General features: G+C 47.2%; 1 protein-coding gene across 2 annotated transcripts in view; it reads left to right on the top strand.

Moving 5' to 3' along the window:
• LOC109909899 (ribosomal protein S6 kinase alpha-3) overlaps positions 1-17,276 on the top strand; it is a 37,503-nt gene that overhangs the window by 6,437 nt on the left and 13,790 nt on the right. The gene's annotated exons all lie outside the window — the stretch shown is intronic.

The following is a 17,276-nucleotide window of genomic DNA, read 5'->3' as shown; positions in this document are numbered from 1 at the left end:
ACATAACGTTTTGCATTGTTGCCAAAAAGTTCAATTTTGGTTTCATCTTACCAGAGCACCTTCTTCCACATGTTTGGTGTGTCTCCCGGGTGGCTTGTGGCAAACTTTAAACAACACTTTTTATGGATATCTTTAAGAAGTGGCTTTCTTCTTGCCACTCTTCCATAAAGGCCAGATTTGTGCAATATACGACTGATTGTTGTCCTATGGACAGAGTCTCCCACCTCAGCTGTAGATCTCTGCAGTTCATCCAGAGTGATCATGGGCCTCTTGGCTGCATCTCTGATCAGTCTTCTCCTTGTATGAGCTGAAAGTTTAGAGGGACGGCCAGGTCTTGGTAGATTTGCAGTGGTCTGATACTCCTTCCATTTCAATATTATCGCTTGCACAGTGCTCCTTGGGATGTTTAAAGCTTGGGAAATCTTTTTGTATCCAAATCCAGCTTTAAACTTCTTCACAACAGTATCTCGGACCTGCCTGGTGTGTTCCTTGTTCTTCATGATGCTCTCTGCGTTTTTAACGGACCTCTGAGACTATCACAGTGCAGGTGCATTTATACGGAGACTTGATTACACACAGGTGGATTGTATTTATCATCATTAGTCATTTAGGTCAACATTGGATCATTCAGAGATCCTCACTGAACTTCTGGAGAGAGTTTGCTGCACTGAAAGTAAAGGGGCTGAATAATTTTGCACGCCCAATTTTTCAGTTTTTGATTTGTTAAAAAAGTTTGAAATATCCAATAAATGTCGTTCCACTTCATGATTGTGTCCCACTTGTTGTTGATTCTTCACAAAAAAAATACAGTTTTATATCATTATGTTTGAAGCCTGAAATGTGGCAAAAGGTCGCAAAGTTCAAGGGGGCCGAATACTTTCGCAAGGCACTGTAGCTCAGACACCCATGCATACCCCACAAGACATGCCACCAGAGGTCTCTTCACAATCCTCAAGTCCAGAACAGAGTATGGGAGGTGCACAGTACTACATAGAGACATGAATACATGGAACTCTATTCCACAGCAAGTAACTGATGCAGCAGTAGAATCAGTAGAATCAGTAGAATCAGTAGAATCAGTAGAATCAGTAGAATCAGTAGAATCAGATTTAAGATTGAAAAGATTTAAAAACAGATAAAAATATACCTCAAGGAACAGCGAGGACTGTGAAGAGACACACACACAAAGACACTCACATGCATAAGTGCTAGCACACACACTCATTGTAATAGTGTTGTATGGTGGTATTATACATTTTGTATTGTAGATATGTAGTGGTGTAATAATGTTATATGATGTTCTGTTTTATCTTTTGTTTTATATGTAATGTAAGTGACTTTTATGTGATTGAACCCCAGGTAGAGTAGCTGCTGCCTTGGCAGGAACTAATGGGGATCCATAATAAACCCCAGGTAGAGTAGCTGCTGCCTTGGCAGGAACTAATGGGGATCCATAATAAACCCCAGGTAGAGTAGCTGCTGCCTTGGCAGGAACTAATGGGGATCCATAATAAACCCCAGGTAGAGTAGCTGCTGCCTTGGCAGGAACTAATGGGGATCCATAATAAACCCCAGGTAGAGTAGCTGCTGCCTTGGCAGGAACTAATGGGGATCCATAATAAACCCCAGGTAGAGTAGCTGCTGCCTTGGCAGGAACTAATGGGGATCCATAATAAACCCCAGGTAGAGTAGCTGCTGCCTTGGCAGGAACTAATGGGGATCCATAATAAACCCCAGGTAGAGTAGCTGCTGCCTTGGCAGGAACTAATGGGGATCCTTAATAAACCCCAGGTAGAGTAGCTGCTGCCTTGGCAGGAACTAATGGGGATCCATAATAAACCCCAGGTAGAGTAGCTGCTGCCTTGGCAGGAACTAATGGGGATCCATAATAAACCCCAGGTAGAGTAGCTGCTGCCAAGGCAGGAACTAATGGGGATCCATAATAAACCCCAGGAAGAGTAGCTGCTGCCTTGGCAGGAACTAATGGGGATCCATAATAAACCCCTGGTAGAGTAGCTGCTGCCTTGGCAGGAACTAATGGGGATCCATAATAAACCCCAGGTAGGGTAGCTGCTGCCCTGGCAGGAACTAATGGGGATCCATAATAAACCCCAGGTAGGGTAGCTGCTGCCTTGGCAGGAACTAATGGGGATCCATAATAAACCCCAGGTAGAGTAGCTGCTGCCTTGGCAGGAACTAATGGGGATCCATAATAAACCCCAGGTAGGGTAGCTGCTGCCCTGGCAGGAACTAATGGGGATCCATAATAAACCCCAGGTAGGGTAGCTGCTGCCTTGGCAGGAACTAATGGGGATCCTTAATAAACCCCAGGTAGAGTAGCTGCTGCCCTGGCAGGAACTAATGGGGATCCATAATAAACCCCAGGTAGGGTAGCTGCTGCCTTGGCAGGAACTAATGGGGATCCTTAATAAACCCCAGGTAGAGTAGCTGCTGCCTTGGCAGGAACTAATGGGGATCCATAATAAACCCCAGGTAGAGTAGCTGCTGCCTTGGCAGGAACTAATGGGGATCCATAATAAACCCCAGGTAGAGTAGCTGCTGCCTTGGCAGGAACTAATGGGGATCCATAATAAACCCCAGGTAGAGTAGCTGCTGCCTTGGCAGGAACTAATGGGGATCCATAATAAACCCCAGGTAGAGTAGCTGCTGCCTTGGCAGGAACTAATGGGGATCCATAATAAACCCCAGGTAGAGTAGCTGCTGCCTTGGCAGGAACTAATGGGGATCCATAATAAACCCCAGGTAGAGTAGCTGCTGCCTTGGCAGGAACTAATGGGGATCCATAATAAACCCCAGGTAGAGTAGCTGCTGCCTTGGCAGGAACTAATGGGGATCCATAATAAACCCCAGGTAGAGTAGCTGCTGCCTTGGCAGGAACTAATGGGGATCCATAATAAACCCCAGGTAGGGTAGCTGCTGCCTTGGCAGGAACTAATGGGGATCCTTAATAAACCCCAGGTAGAGTAGCTGCTGCCTTGGCAGGAACTAATGGGGATCCATAATAAACCCCAGGTAGAGTAGCTGCTGCCTTGGCAGGAACTAATGGGGATCCATAATAAACCCCAGGTAGAGTAGCTGCTGCCAAGGCAGGAACTAATGGGGATCCATAATAAACCCCAGGTAGAGTAGCTGCTGCCTTGGCAGGAACTAATGGGGATCCATAATAAACCCCAGGTAGAGTAGCTGCTGCCTTGGCAGGAACTAATGGGGATCCATAATAAACCCCAGGTAGAGTAGCTGCTGCCTTGGCAGGAACTAATGGGGATCCATAATAAACCCCAGGTAGAGTAGCTGCTGCCTTGGCAGGAACTAATGGGGATCCATAATAAACCCCAGGTAGGGTAGCTGCTTCCTTGGCAGGAACTAATGGGGATCCATAATAAACCCCAGGTAGAGTAGCTGCTGCCTTGGCAGGAACTAATGGGGATCCATAATAAACCCCAGGTAGGGTAGCTGCTTCCTTGGCAGGAACTAATGGGGATCCATAATAAACCCCAGGTAGAGTAGCTGCTGCCTTGACAGGAACTAATGGGGATCCATAATAAACCCCAGGTAGAGTAGCTGCTGCCTTGACAGGAACTAATGGACCCTAGGAAGAGTAGCTGCTGCCTTGGCAGGAACTAATGGACCCCAGGTAGAGTAGCTGCTGCCTTGGCAGGAAATAATGGACCCCAGGAAGAGTAGCTGCTGCCTTGGCAGGAACTAATGGACCCCAGGTAGAGTAGCTGCTGCCTTGGCAGGAAATAATGGACCCCAGGAAGAGTAGCTCCTGCCTTGGCAGGAATGAATAGGGATCCATAATAAACCCCAGGTAGAGTAGCTACTGCCTTGGCAGGAACTAATGGGGATCCCTAATAAATACATTATACCAAAAATGTCAAATGAGCCTGTTCCAAAAGCAAGAACCTGCCATATGTATGCTCATCACTGCCCTGGGGATGACGCAATGCACACACTCTCTGTCTATATTCTTTTTAATTTCATTGTGGAACACAGTACTGAGAGAGAGGGGGGGGTAAAGGGAGAGCTGGCTAGGGAGGTGGACCTATTTATTGAGAGAGAGAGGGGTAAAGGGAGAGCTGGTTAGGGAGGTGGACCTATTAATTGAGAGAGAGAGAGGGGTAAAGGGAGAGCTGGTTAGGGAGGTGGACCTATTACTTGAGAGAGAGAGAGGGGTAAAGGGAGAGCTGGCTAGGGAGGTGGACCTATTGATTGAGAGAGAGAGAGAGAGAGAGAGAGGGGTAAAGGGAGAGCTGGCTAGGGAGGTGGTCCTATTTATTGAGAGAGAGAGAGAGAGAGAGAGAGAGAGAGAGGGGTAAAGGGAGAGCTGGCTAGGGAGGTGGACCTATTAATTGAGAGAGAGAGAGGGGTAAAGGGAGAGCTGGCTAGGGAGGTGGACCTATTAATTGAGAGAGAGAGAGAGAGAGAGAGAGGGGTAAAGGGAGAGCTGGCTAGGGAGGTGGACCTATTAATTGAGAGAGAGAGAGGGGTAAAGGGAGAGCTGGCTAGGGAGGTGGACCTATTAATTGAGAGAGAGAGGGGTAAAGGGAGAGCTGGCTAGGGAGGTGGACCTATTAATTGAGAGAGAGAGAGGGGTAAAGGGAGAGCTGGCTAGGGAGGTGGACCTATTAATTGAGAGAGAGAGAGAGGGGTAAAGGGAGAGCTGGCTAGGGAGGTGGACCTATTAATTGAGAGAGAGAGAGGGGTAAAGGGAGAGCTGGCTAGGGAGGTGGACCTATTAATTGAGAGAGAGAGAGGGGTAAAGGGAGAGCTGGCTAGGGAGGTGGACCTATTAATTGAGAGAGAGAGGGGTAAAGGGAGAGCTGGCTAGGGAGGTGGACCTATTAATTGAGAGAGAGGGGTAAAGGGAGAGCTGGCTAGGGAGGTGGACCTATTAATTGAGAGAGAGAGAGGGGTAAAGGGAGAGCTGGCTAGGGAGGTGGACCTATTAATTGAGAGAGAGAGGGGTAAAGGGAGAGCTGGCTAGGGAGGTGGACCTATTAATTGAGAGCGAGAGAGGGGTAAAGGGAGAGATGGCTAGGGAGGTGGACCTATTAATTGAGAGAGAGAGAGGGGTAAAGGGAGAGCTGGCTAGGGAGGTGGACCTATTAATTGAGAGAGAGAGAGAGAGAGAGGGGTAAAGGGAGAGCTGGCTAGGGAGGTGGACCTATTAATTGAGAGAGAGAGAGGGGTAAAGGGAGAGCTGGCTAGGGAGGTGGACCTATTAATTGAGAGAGAGAGAGGGGTAAAGGGAGAGCTGGCTAGGGAGGTGGACCTATTAATTGAGAGAGAGAGAGGGGTAAAGGGAGAGCTGGCTAGGGAGGTGGACCTATTAATTGAGAGAGAGAGAGGGGTAAAGGGAGAGCTGGCTAGGGAGGTGGACCTATTAATTGAGAGAGAGAGGGGTAAAGGGAGAGCTGGCTAGGGAGGTGGACCTATTAATTGAGAGAGAGAGAGGGGTAAAGGGAGAGCTGGCTAGGGAGGTGGACCTATTAATTGAGAGAGAGAGAGGGGTAAAGGGAGAGCTGGCTAGGGAGGTGGACCTATTAATTGAGAGAGAGAGAGGGGTAAAGGGAGAGCTGGCTAGGGAGGTGGACCTATTAATTGAGAGAGAGAGAGGGGTAAAGGGAGAGCTGGCTAGGGAGGTGGACCTATTAATTGAGAGAGAGAGAGGGGTAAAGGGAGAGCTGGCTAGGGAGGTGGACCTATTAATTGAGAGAGAGAGAGAGGGGTAAAGGGAGAGCTGGCTAGGGAGGTGGACCTATTAATTGAGAGAGAGAGAGGGGTAAAGGGAGAGCTGGCTAGGGAGGTGGACCTATTAATTGAGAAAGAGAGAGAGAGAGGGGTAAAGGGAGAGCTGGCTAGGGAGGTGGACCTATTAATTGAGAGAGAGAGAGGGGTAAAGGGAGAGCTGGCTAGGGAGGTGGATCTATTAATTGAGAGAGAGAGAGGGGTAAAGGGAGAGCTGGCTAGGGAGGTGGACCTATTAATTGAGAGAGAGAGAGGGGTAAAAGGAGAGCTGGCTAGGGAGGTGGACCTATTAATTGAGAGAGAGAGAGGGGTAAAGGGAGAGCTGGCTAGGGAGGTGGACCTATTAATTGAGAGAGAGAGAGGGGTAAAGGGAGAGCTGGCTAGGGAGGTGGACCTATTGATTGATAGAGAGGGTGAGGTGAAGCTAGAGAGAGAGAGATGTCCCCCATCTGGTTGCTGTCAGTATGACATGGTACAGTCCTCTGAAGGGCAGGGTCACTGGACTAGCGCACTGTGTGTGTGTGTGTGTGTGTGTGTGTGTGTGTGTGTGTGTGTGTGTGTGTGTGTGTGTGTGTGTGTGTGTGTGTGTGTGTGTGTGTGTGTGTGTGTGTGTGTGCGTGTGCGTGCGTGCGTGCGTGCGTGTTGGTCCGCACATTCTGGGACAGCCGGCATTGGGCTCTTCATGAGAGTGAAGCATTGTGGGATTGTTACCGGCATTGGGCTCTTCATGAGAGTGAAGCATTGTGGGATTGTTATTGTGAGGTCACAAGGTGATGATGCAATCTCTGTATCAGGCGCCACACTTCCTGAATGGAACACTCTCTAAGAACAATTATATTGCATGCACACACACACACGGTCAGAGGGGTTTTCTAGGAGTTTCCCTCAGACACTTTTAATCGAGAGAAGAGGGAGGCGAAAGAGAGGGAGGAGAGTTATGAGAGAGACACAGGAAGGGAGGGACAGGGGAGAGAAGAGAGAGGAGAGGGAGAGAAAAAAAGGGATGCAGAGAAAGAAGGAGAGGGCAAAGGAGGAAGTGAGGGGCTACAGGCCAAACAGAGCCCCACCCAGGGATCCCCCTGTCCCCCAGAGCCACACCCAGGGATCCCCCTGTCCCCCAGAGTCCCACCCAGGGATCCCCCTGTCCCCCAGAGCCCCACCCAGGGATCCCCCTGTCCCCCAGAGCCCCACCCAGGGATCCCCCTGTCCCCCAGAGCCCCACCCAGGGATCCCCCTGTCCCCCAGAGCCCCACCCAGGGATCCCCCTGTCCCTCAGAGACCCACCCAGGGATCCCCCTGTCCCTCAGAGCCCCACCCAGGAATCCCCCTGTCCCCCAGAGCCCCACCCAGGGATCCCCCTGTCCCCCAGAGCCCCACCCAGGGATCCCCCTGTCCCCCAGAGCCCCACCCAGGGATCCCCCTGTCCCCCAGAGCCCCACCCAGGGATCCCCCTGTCCCCTAGAGCCCCACCCAGGGATCCCCCTGTCCCTCAGAGCCCCACCCAGGAATCCCCCTGTCCCCCAGAGCCAGATATCTACTGAACCACTCCATCTGACTCAACATGACCTTGTCACAGTCACACTTTGGGCCTGTATTCATTAAGCGTCTCAGAGTAAGAGTGCTGATCCACGTCCATATACTTATTATCTAAAGGACAAAACTGATCCCAGCAGAACTCCTACTCTAAGACGCTTTGAGAATACGGGTCTTGTTCCCCTACAAATTCTGCCTTTAAGAAAAATCAGACTGTTCAAATTTAGAGCATAATTCTGATACTCCCTCTTTCTTCCTCAAATGGTGATAGAGGGATGTCTGTTGTCATGGAGGTACAGGGAGACTCTACTTTCTGTACCGTCAGCAGGAAGTTAACCTCTAGACAGGGAACACATAGACACACAAAACACCAGTAATGGCTAGTGTTTAAATCAAATGAAATGGTATTTTTCACATGCTTAGTAAACACCAGGTGTAGACTAACAGTAAAATGCTTACTTACAGGCCCTTCCCAACAATGTAGAGAGAAAGTAATAATAAATACACAATGAGTAACGATAACTTGGCTACATACACAGGGTACTAGTACAGAGTGGATGTGCAGGGGTACGAGGTCATTGAGGTAGATATGTACTAATAACTAGGAATAAAGTGATTGGCAACAGGATAGATAATAAACAGTAGCAGCAGCGTATGTGATGAGTCAAAAAAGTTAGTGTAAAAAGGGTCAATGCAGATAGTCCGGGTAGCTATTTGATTAACTATTTAACTAACTATTTAGCAGTCTAATGGCTTCGTGGTAGAAGCTGTTCAGGATCCTGTTGGTTCCAGACTTGATGCATCGGTAACGCTTGCCATGCGTTAGCAGAGAGAACAGTCTATGACTTGAGTGGTTGGAGTATTCAACCATTTTTAGCGTCTTCCTCTGACACCACCTGGTATCGAAGTCCTGGATTGCAGAGAGATCGGCCCCAGTCATGTACTGGGCCTTACACATTACCCACTGCAGCGCCTTGCGGTCAGATGCCAAGCAGCTGCCATACCAAGTGGTGATGCAGCCAGTCAAGATGCTCTCAATGGTGCAGCTGTATAACTTTTTGAGGATCTGAGGGCCCATGCCAAATCTTTTCAGCCTTCTGAAGGGGAAGAGGCGTTGTCGTGCCCTCTTCATGACTCTGTTGGTGTGTGTGGACCATGATAGATCCTTAGTGATGTGGACACCAAAGAACTTGAAGCTCTTGACCTTTGTCTTGCTGACATTAAGGAAGATGTCGTTGCATCACACTGCCAGATCCCTGACCTCCTCCCTAAAGGCTGTCTTATCATCGTCGGTGATCAGGCCTACCACCGTCGTGTCACCAGCATACTTAATGATGGTGTTGGAGTTGTGCACAGCCACACAGTCATGGTTGAACAGGGCGTACAGGAGGGGACTAAGCATGCACCCCTGCGGGGCCACTGTGTCAAGGGTCAGCGTGGCGGATGTGTTGTTGCCTTTCCTCACCACCTGGGGGTGGCCAGTCATGAAGTCCAGGATCCAGATGCAGAGGGGGGTGTTTAGTCCCAGGGTCCTTAGCTTAGTGATGAGCTTGGAGGGGACTATGGTGTTGAACGCTGAGCTGTAGTCAATGAACAGCCTTCTCATATAGGTGTTCCTCTTGTCCAGGTGGGAGTGCAATAGAGATTGCATCATCTGTGGATCTGTTGAGGCAGTATGCAAATTGGGGTGGGTCCAGGGTGTCTGGGATGATGTTTTTGATGTGAGCCATGACCAGCATTTCAAAGCATTTCATGGCTACAGATGTGAGTGCTACAGGGCGATAGCCATTTGGAAAAGTTACCTGGCGTTCTTGGGCACAGGGACTATGGTGGTCTGCTTGAAACATGTAGGTATTACAGACTGGGTCAGGGAGATGTTGAAAATGTCAGTGAAGACTCTTGCCAGCTGGTCAGCGCATGCTCTGAGTACGCGTCCTGGTAATTTGTCTGGCACTGTAGCATTGTGAATGTTAAAGTGTTTAAAGGTCTTACTCAAATCATCTACGGAGAGCGTGATCACACAGTCATCTGGAACAGCTGGTGCTCTCATGCACTGTTCAGTGTTGCTTGCCTCAAAGCGAGCATGGAAGGCATTTAGCTTGCCTGGTAGGCTTGCGTCATTGGGCAGCTCGCGGCTGGGTTTCCCTTTGTAATCCGTATTTTTTAAGTGTATTTATTTCACCTTTATTTAACCAGGTATGCCAGTTGAGATAAGTTCTCATTTACAACTGCGACCTGGCCAAGATAAAGCAAAGCAGTGTGACACAAACAACACATGGAGTTACACATGGAATAAACAAATGTACAGTCAATAACACAATAGAAAAGTCTATATACAGTGTGTGCAAATGTAGTAAGATTAGGGAGGTAAGGCAATAAATAGGCCATAGTGGCAAAATAATTACAATTTAGCAATTAAACACGGGAGTGATAGATGTGCAGAAGATGAATGTGCAAGAAGAGATACTGGGGTGCAAAGGAGCAAAAAAATAAATAACAATATGGGGATGAGGTGGTTGGGTGGGCTATTTACAGTTGGGCTATGTACAGGCACAGTGATAGGTAAGCTGCTCATCAGCTGATGCATAAAGTTAGTGAGGGAGATATAAGACTCCAGCTTCAGTGATTTTTGCAATTCGTTCCAGTCAGTGGCAGCAGAGAACTGGAAGGAAAGCCGGCCAAAGGAGGAGTTGGCTTTGGGGATGACCAGTGAAATATACCTGCTGGAGCAAATACAATAGTTGCAAGCCCTGCCACATCTGACGAGCGTAGTAAGATTAGATCTTAGTCCTGTATTGATGCTTTGCCAGTTTGATGGCTTGCCGTAGGTCGTGGCAGGATTTATTATAAGCATCCGGATTAGTGTCCAGCTCCTTAAAAGCGGCAGCTCTAGCCTTTCACTCAGTGCGGATGTTGCCTGTAATCCATGGCTTCTGGTTTGGATATGTACGTACGGTCACAGTGGGGGATGAATACAGTCTGTGCTAGTGAAACATACAGTTTACATACAGTATACAGTTTACAGACCATTTATATATTTTGAGTATCTTCATGGGCGTTGTGTAGGATTTTATGTTTATCTATTGGAACGCCGTATGTTCGTGTGTCTGTGTGGGTGTGGGTGTGTTTGTGTGAGGTAGTGGAAACCCTCTGAGGAATGATGTGTGTGTTCCTGTGCAGATGTGGTTGCCAGGGGAGCAAGGACAGGACATGCTCTAATCACCACGGTGACCAGCAGCTGTAGGCTCTTCCTGGGCAGACCTTCCTCCTGTGTGTGTGTGTGTTTAGACTCCTATGAGTTCCTCTCTCTGTCCATTCTTCAACTCAGTGGCCTGTGAATGCTTGGGTATGTGTTTCTCTCTGTCGTCGTTTGTGGATGTGTGTGTGTGATATGAGGACAATGCTGAAGATGCTTTTGTCTTGGATCAGACACAACCATATACGGGTAGGGCTCTGACAATACGCACACGCAAACACACATACACACACGGTTAGCGTTTGCTTTCCCATACTGACTGTGTTAGTTTCCCAAGCAATCACATTCAGTGTCTCTTTCTTTGGGTGAGGGCAAACATTCTTATTCTATGTTAAGACAAAGGCATGTGTGTATGTGTGTATTTGTGTGTGTGTGTGTGATATAATTACGAGGCTCTGACCTAAGAAGCGCTGCTGGCAATAGATGAAGCGGTGAGATTTCTCTAACAAGAGAGACCGAGAGAGACAGACAGACAGAGAGAGAGAGAGAGAGACAGACAGACAGAGAGACCGAGAGAGACAGAGAGAGAGACAGACAGACAGAGATAGACAGACAGAGACAGACAGACAGACAGACAAAGACAAAGACAAAGCAAGAGAGAGAGAGACAGAGAGAGAGAGAGAGAGAGAGAGAGAGAGAGAGAGAGAGAGAGAGAGAGATCAGACTGACAAGACTAAGAACAATAGAGCCAGTGTAGATCACTGCACTGTGGGGTTCCCCCTCTTTTCTTTCTTTCTCTTGCTCTCACTCTCTACCTCCCTGTCTCTCTCTCCCTCTGTCACTCTCACTCAGTCTATTTCTTTATCACACTCTCTCTCTGTATTTTCTCTCTCTCTGTCCTGCTGGATAACTTGTGTGCTAAATTCTATGTTCAATTTCTTGCACAGATCTGTGAATAGTAGGTGTATTGAACATGGTGGAGTCTCCACTCAGTCAGAATAGAAGGTGTATTGAACACGGTGGAGTCTCCACTCAGACAGAATAGAAGGTGTATTGAACATGGTGGAGTCTCCACTCAGACAGAATAGAAGGTGTATTGAACATGGTGGAGTCTCCACTCAGTCAGAATAGAAGGTGTATTGAACACGGTGGAGTCTCCACTCAGACAGAATAGAAGGTATATTGAACATGGTGGAGTCTCCACTCAGTCAGAATAGAAGGTGTATTGAACACGGTGGAGTCTCCACTCAGTCAGAATAGAAGGTGTACTGAACATGGTGGAATCTCCACTCAGTCAGAATAGAAGCTATATTGAACACGGTGGAGTCTCCACTCAGTCAGAATAGAAGGTGTATTGAACACGGTGGAGTCTCCACTCAGTCAGAATAGAAGGTGTATTGAACATGGTGGAGTCTCCACTCAGTCAGAATAGAAGGTGTATTGAACACGGTGGAGTCTCCACTCAGTCAGAATAGAAGGTGTATTGAACATGGTGGAATCTCCACTCAGTCAGAATAGAAGCTATATTGAACACGGTGGAGTCTCCACTCAGTCAGAATAGAAGGTGTATTGAACACGGTGGAGTCTCCACTCAGTCAGAATAGAAGGTGTATTGAACATGGTGGAGTCTCCACTCAGTCAGAATAGAAGGTGTATTGAACACGGTGGAGTCTCCACTCAGTCAGAATAGAAGGTGTATTGAACATGGTGGAGTCTCCACTCAGACAGAATAGAAGGGGGCCAAGCAGGCAGAGATTGAATTCTAATTCAGATAAATTCAGTGCCTGAATAAATTATGCTGCCCTATCCTCTCTCTGCTCCTCATCATCAATACTTAATAATCTCTCTCACTTTCTCGCCGCCTTTCTGATTGGTTGTTAGTTAACCTATCGCTGTCTGTAGAGCGCCTCATGACCAGTTACCAAAGGACAGTGTGTGTGTGTGTTATGAGACGGTGTCCTAAGGCCTAGCCTAGCGGATGTGTTATGTTCTGCTAACCTAGGCCCAAGTATGCGCATCAATCAGCCCTCTGTGTGTGTGTGAGTGTGTGAGTGTGTCCTCGCTTGTATGTGCACTGTTAGTTTGGTTGCATAAGTGGTTTAGGGACACAGATTGCCTGGAATTCCTCTCTCACAGTCCATGGAAGCCACTGCCACACAGAGACTTAGAGCCTAATACTGCATACTGCACGTATGAACGCACAAGCACACACAGAGACACGCACCCATGGAGGTTTAACACAGAAAGACCAGCTCCAGAGCTGTTAATGCTCTAGTACTTTTGTAGTACTATTGTGGTAATATTATAGTACTACTTATTAGTCTATTCTTCTACACACTGTATTCAGTACAGTAATGTATTTAATATCTTCGCTAGTCTCACTGTTCAAGGGAAGAAAGTGTGGTTTAGAACTAGTAGGTTAGACTGTCTCAGACTGAGCTGTTTAGTTGTAGAGGTCTGTCCCCCCAGAGGAACCCCGGGACTTATTGTTCTTGTTGTGTGGGGACAATTAGTGAGGTTGCACTCATGGGGAAGGTGATAGGCCTTGCACAACAGCTGCCTGTAATCCCTTCTACGCTGTCATATTCTGAGACACGTGTGTGTGCATTCTTTGCGGTACGTGGTAGTCAGGCATTGGTTCACGTGTATGGTGTGTGTGTGTGTGTGTGTTTCATGGGAATCTCCAGATCACATGATGGAAGCTAAGGGTAGGAGGTTACAGAGGGGTTTAGGGGGGATCCCAGTTTGGATTTCTGGTGTTCCCCCTGACTGAGTCACACACACACACCTCCCTCACATACACTCCAACATGCTCCCTCTTCTTCACTCTTATTTTCACCCACTCTACCTCTGTCTTACACACACACACATCCAGTGCATAGCTGTCTGAAGGACAGTGTGTGATTAGGTATGAGTGAGGCCAAAGCAGTGTGTGTGTCTCTGGGTGTTCTGACTAGCAGACTCAAGGCCCTAGGATGTCTACTGATCCAAAACTTTACCGGAGACCTTACCAGGAACTCCACCGGAAACTTTACCGGGAAGGAGCGGGACTGGGGTTTGTTTACCAGGGCAGGATGCGGGTGTTCCGAAACCCAGGGGGCTGTAAGTACAGGACTGTGTGTGCGGGTACAGTAACGCTATCCTGGAGTGTGTGTGTCAGGTTACCACTATCTGTCCTAAAGCTGACAAGGACTAAAACTTGCCTCTGTACTATGTGTGTATTTGTGTGTTTGTGTATGTGTGTGGCTTTCAGAATTGGCTGTAGAATATTCCATGGAAGATAGAGAACATTCCAGCTAAAATTGTAATTTGTGTTTGTGATGCTGCTGTTCTCTGTGTAGTTCTTTCTCTCTGATCTCGTCTACCAGCTTCTGTTCCTTACAATGATGCTTGATTAGATCTCATCACTTCATTAGCTGAATTAATGTCATTAAATGAATAGGCCTATGCAGCCACAGTGGGATTGAGTTATAGTGATCTTGGAAGGCTGTAATATACTTTCTCTATGCACACGCACGCACGCACGCACACACGCGCGCGCACACACACACACACACACACACACACACACACACACACACACACACACACACACACACACACACACACACACACACACACACACACACACACACACACACACACACACACACACACACACACACACACACACACACACACACACACACAGTTTGTGGTGGTATTAAACAGTAATGGTGTGTTGTGGTTGTAGAAGAGGAGAGGGGTTGTGCGTGTGTGTGTGTCTGTCTGTCTGTCTGTCTGTGTTGAGTGCTGGTGTTGCTGACCTAGATGCAGCGCTCCTAGTGGCCGGTGATTTTATTGCAGGAAAACTAAAATCACCTTTGCAACTAGAGGCGAAAAAACACACAGAAACACATACAAAACTCTAGTTCACCATTACTCCACACACAGAAACACATACTAAACTCTAGTTCACCTTTACTCCACACACAGAAACACATACTAAACTCTAGTTCACCATTACTCCACACACAGAAACACATACTAAACTCTAGTTCACCTTTACTCCACACACAGAAACACATACAAAACTCTAGCGCACCATTACTCCACACACAGAAACACATACTAAACTCTAGTTCACCATTACTCCACACACAGAAACACATACAAAACTCTAGCGCACCATTACTCCACACACAGAAACACATACTAAACTCTAGTTCACCTTTACTCCACACACAGAAACACATACTAAACTCTAGCGCACCATTACTCCACACACAGAAACACATACTAAACTCTAGTTCACCATTACTCCACACACAGAAACACATACAAAACTCTAGTTCACCATTACTCCACACACAGAAACACATACTAAACTCTAGTTCACCATTACTCCACACACAGAAACACATACTAAACTCTAGTTCACCATTACTCCACACACAGAAACACATACAAAACTCTAGTTCACCATTACTCCACACACAGAAACACATAAAAAGCTCTCCCTCGCCCTCCATTTGGAAAATCTGACCATAACTATCTTCCTGATTCCTGCTTACAAGCAAAAATTCAAACAGGAAGTACCAGTGACACATTCAATAGGGAAGTGGTCAGATGAAGCGGATGCTAAGGTACAGGATTGTTTAGCTAGCACAGACTGGAATATGTTTCGGGATTCATCCGATGACATTGAGGAGTTTACCACATCAGTCAACGGCTTCATTAATAAGTGCATCGACGTCGTCTTCCCCACAGTGACCGTACGTGCATATCTCAACCAGAAGCCATGGATTACAGGCAACATCCACACTGAGCTAAAGGCTGGAGCTGCAGCTTTCAAGGAGCGGGACACTAATCCGGATGCTTATAAGAAATCCTGCTATGCCCTCAAACCATCAAACAGGCAAAGCGTCAATACAGGACCAAGATTGACTCCTACTACACCGGCTCTGAAGCTCGTTCGATGTGGCAGGCCTTGCAAACTATCACAGATTACAAATCAAATTGTATTTGTCACATGCGCCGAATACACTGTGAAATGCTTACTTACATACAAGCCCTTAACCAACACTACAGTTCAAGAAATAGAGTTAGGAAAGTAATTTTTAAAATAAAAAGTAATGAGGCTAAATACAGGGGGTACCGGTACCGAGTCAATGTGCGGGGGCACAGGTTAGTCGAGGTAATTTGTACATGTAAGTAGGGGTAAAGTGACTATGCATAGATAATAAACAGCGAGTAGCAGCAGCGTATAAACGAAGGGTGGGGTGTGTCAATGTAAATAGTCTGGGTGACCATTTAATTAATTGTTCAGCATTCATATGGCTTGGGGATAGAGCCTTTTGGACCTTGTCTACAAAGGGAAACCCAGCTGCGAGCTGCCCAGTGACACAGTGACACAAGCCTACCAGACGAGCTCAATGCCTTCTATGCTCGCTTCGAAGCAACACAAAACCATGCATGAAAGCACCAGCTGTTCCGGACAACTGTGTGATCATGCCGATGTGAGTAAGACCTTAACATTCACAAGGTCGCAGGACCAAATGGATTACCAGGTGCATATGCAGAGCATTGATTCTCTTGCACTGGCTCTGCACTGGCTCTTGCGCGCGCGCGCGCACACACACACACACACACACACACACACACACACACACACACACACACACACACACACACACACACACACACACACACACACACACACACACACACACACACACACACACACACACACACACACAGAAGCTAAGCAGGGTTGGTCCTGGTCAGTCCCTGGATGGGAGACCAGATGCTGCTAGAAGTGATGTTGGAGGGCCAGTAGGAGGCACTCTTTCCTCTTGTCCCCCCCAAAAAAATCAATATATCCCAATGCCCCAGGGCAGTGATTGGGGACATTGCCCTGTGTTGGCTGCAGTCTTTGTATAAAAGCATGAAAAAGCACTACATACGCTCACACACACAAATGCATATTGATGCCACAAACACACATTTTGTTGACACACTTTCTCACTCTTCACATAAACTGCTGCTACTCTTTTTATTAAATATCCTGATTGCCTCGTCACTTTTTTCCCATACCTACATGTACATATTACCTCAACAACCTCTAACTCTGCACATGGACTCAGTACCAGTGCTCCTTGTATATAGTCCCATTATTGTTATTTTGTGTTACAATTTCCTTTTTTTATTTAGTAAATGTTTCTTTGTTTTTAACTTTTAACTGTATTGTTGGGAAAGGGATCGTAAATTAGCATTTCATGGTAAAGTCTACACCTGTTGTATTCAGTCTACACCTGTTGTATTCAGTCTACACCTGTTGTATTCAGTCTACACCTGTTGTATTCAGTCTACACCTGTTGTATTCAGTCTACACCTGTTGTATTCAGTCTACACCTGTTGTATTCAGTCTACACCTGTTGTATTCAGTCTACACCTGTTGTATTCAGTCTACACCTGTTGTATTCAGTCTACACCTGTTGTATTCAGTGCATTTGATTTGAGCTGTACATTTTTATCCTGTGATTAAGAGGTGCTACATGAGCAACCTGTCGCCTCTCTCTGATCCTCCATCTGTGGTGTGATTCACACACTCATTCACTCACTCACTCACTCACTCACTCACACACACACACACAGACACACACACACTTCAAACAGACGGAAATATCTCAACACAGTGTGTGTCCAGACCTCTGTGTGTCCAACTGAAACTCCCCTACCACACATCCGGATGGCACTGATACTCATCACGTAAACTCTGCTACACTAGCATGAT

Source organism: Oncorhynchus kisutch, linkage group LG18, assembly GCF_002021735.2.
Source record: "Oncorhynchus kisutch isolate 150728-3 linkage group LG18, Okis_V2, whole genome shotgun sequence".
NCBI lineage: Eukaryota > Metazoa > Chordata > Actinopteri > Salmoniformes > Salmonidae > Oncorhynchus > Oncorhynchus kisutch.
Note: the sequence above shows the minus strand (reverse complement) of the source record. Positions and strands in the feature narration are given on the sequence as shown.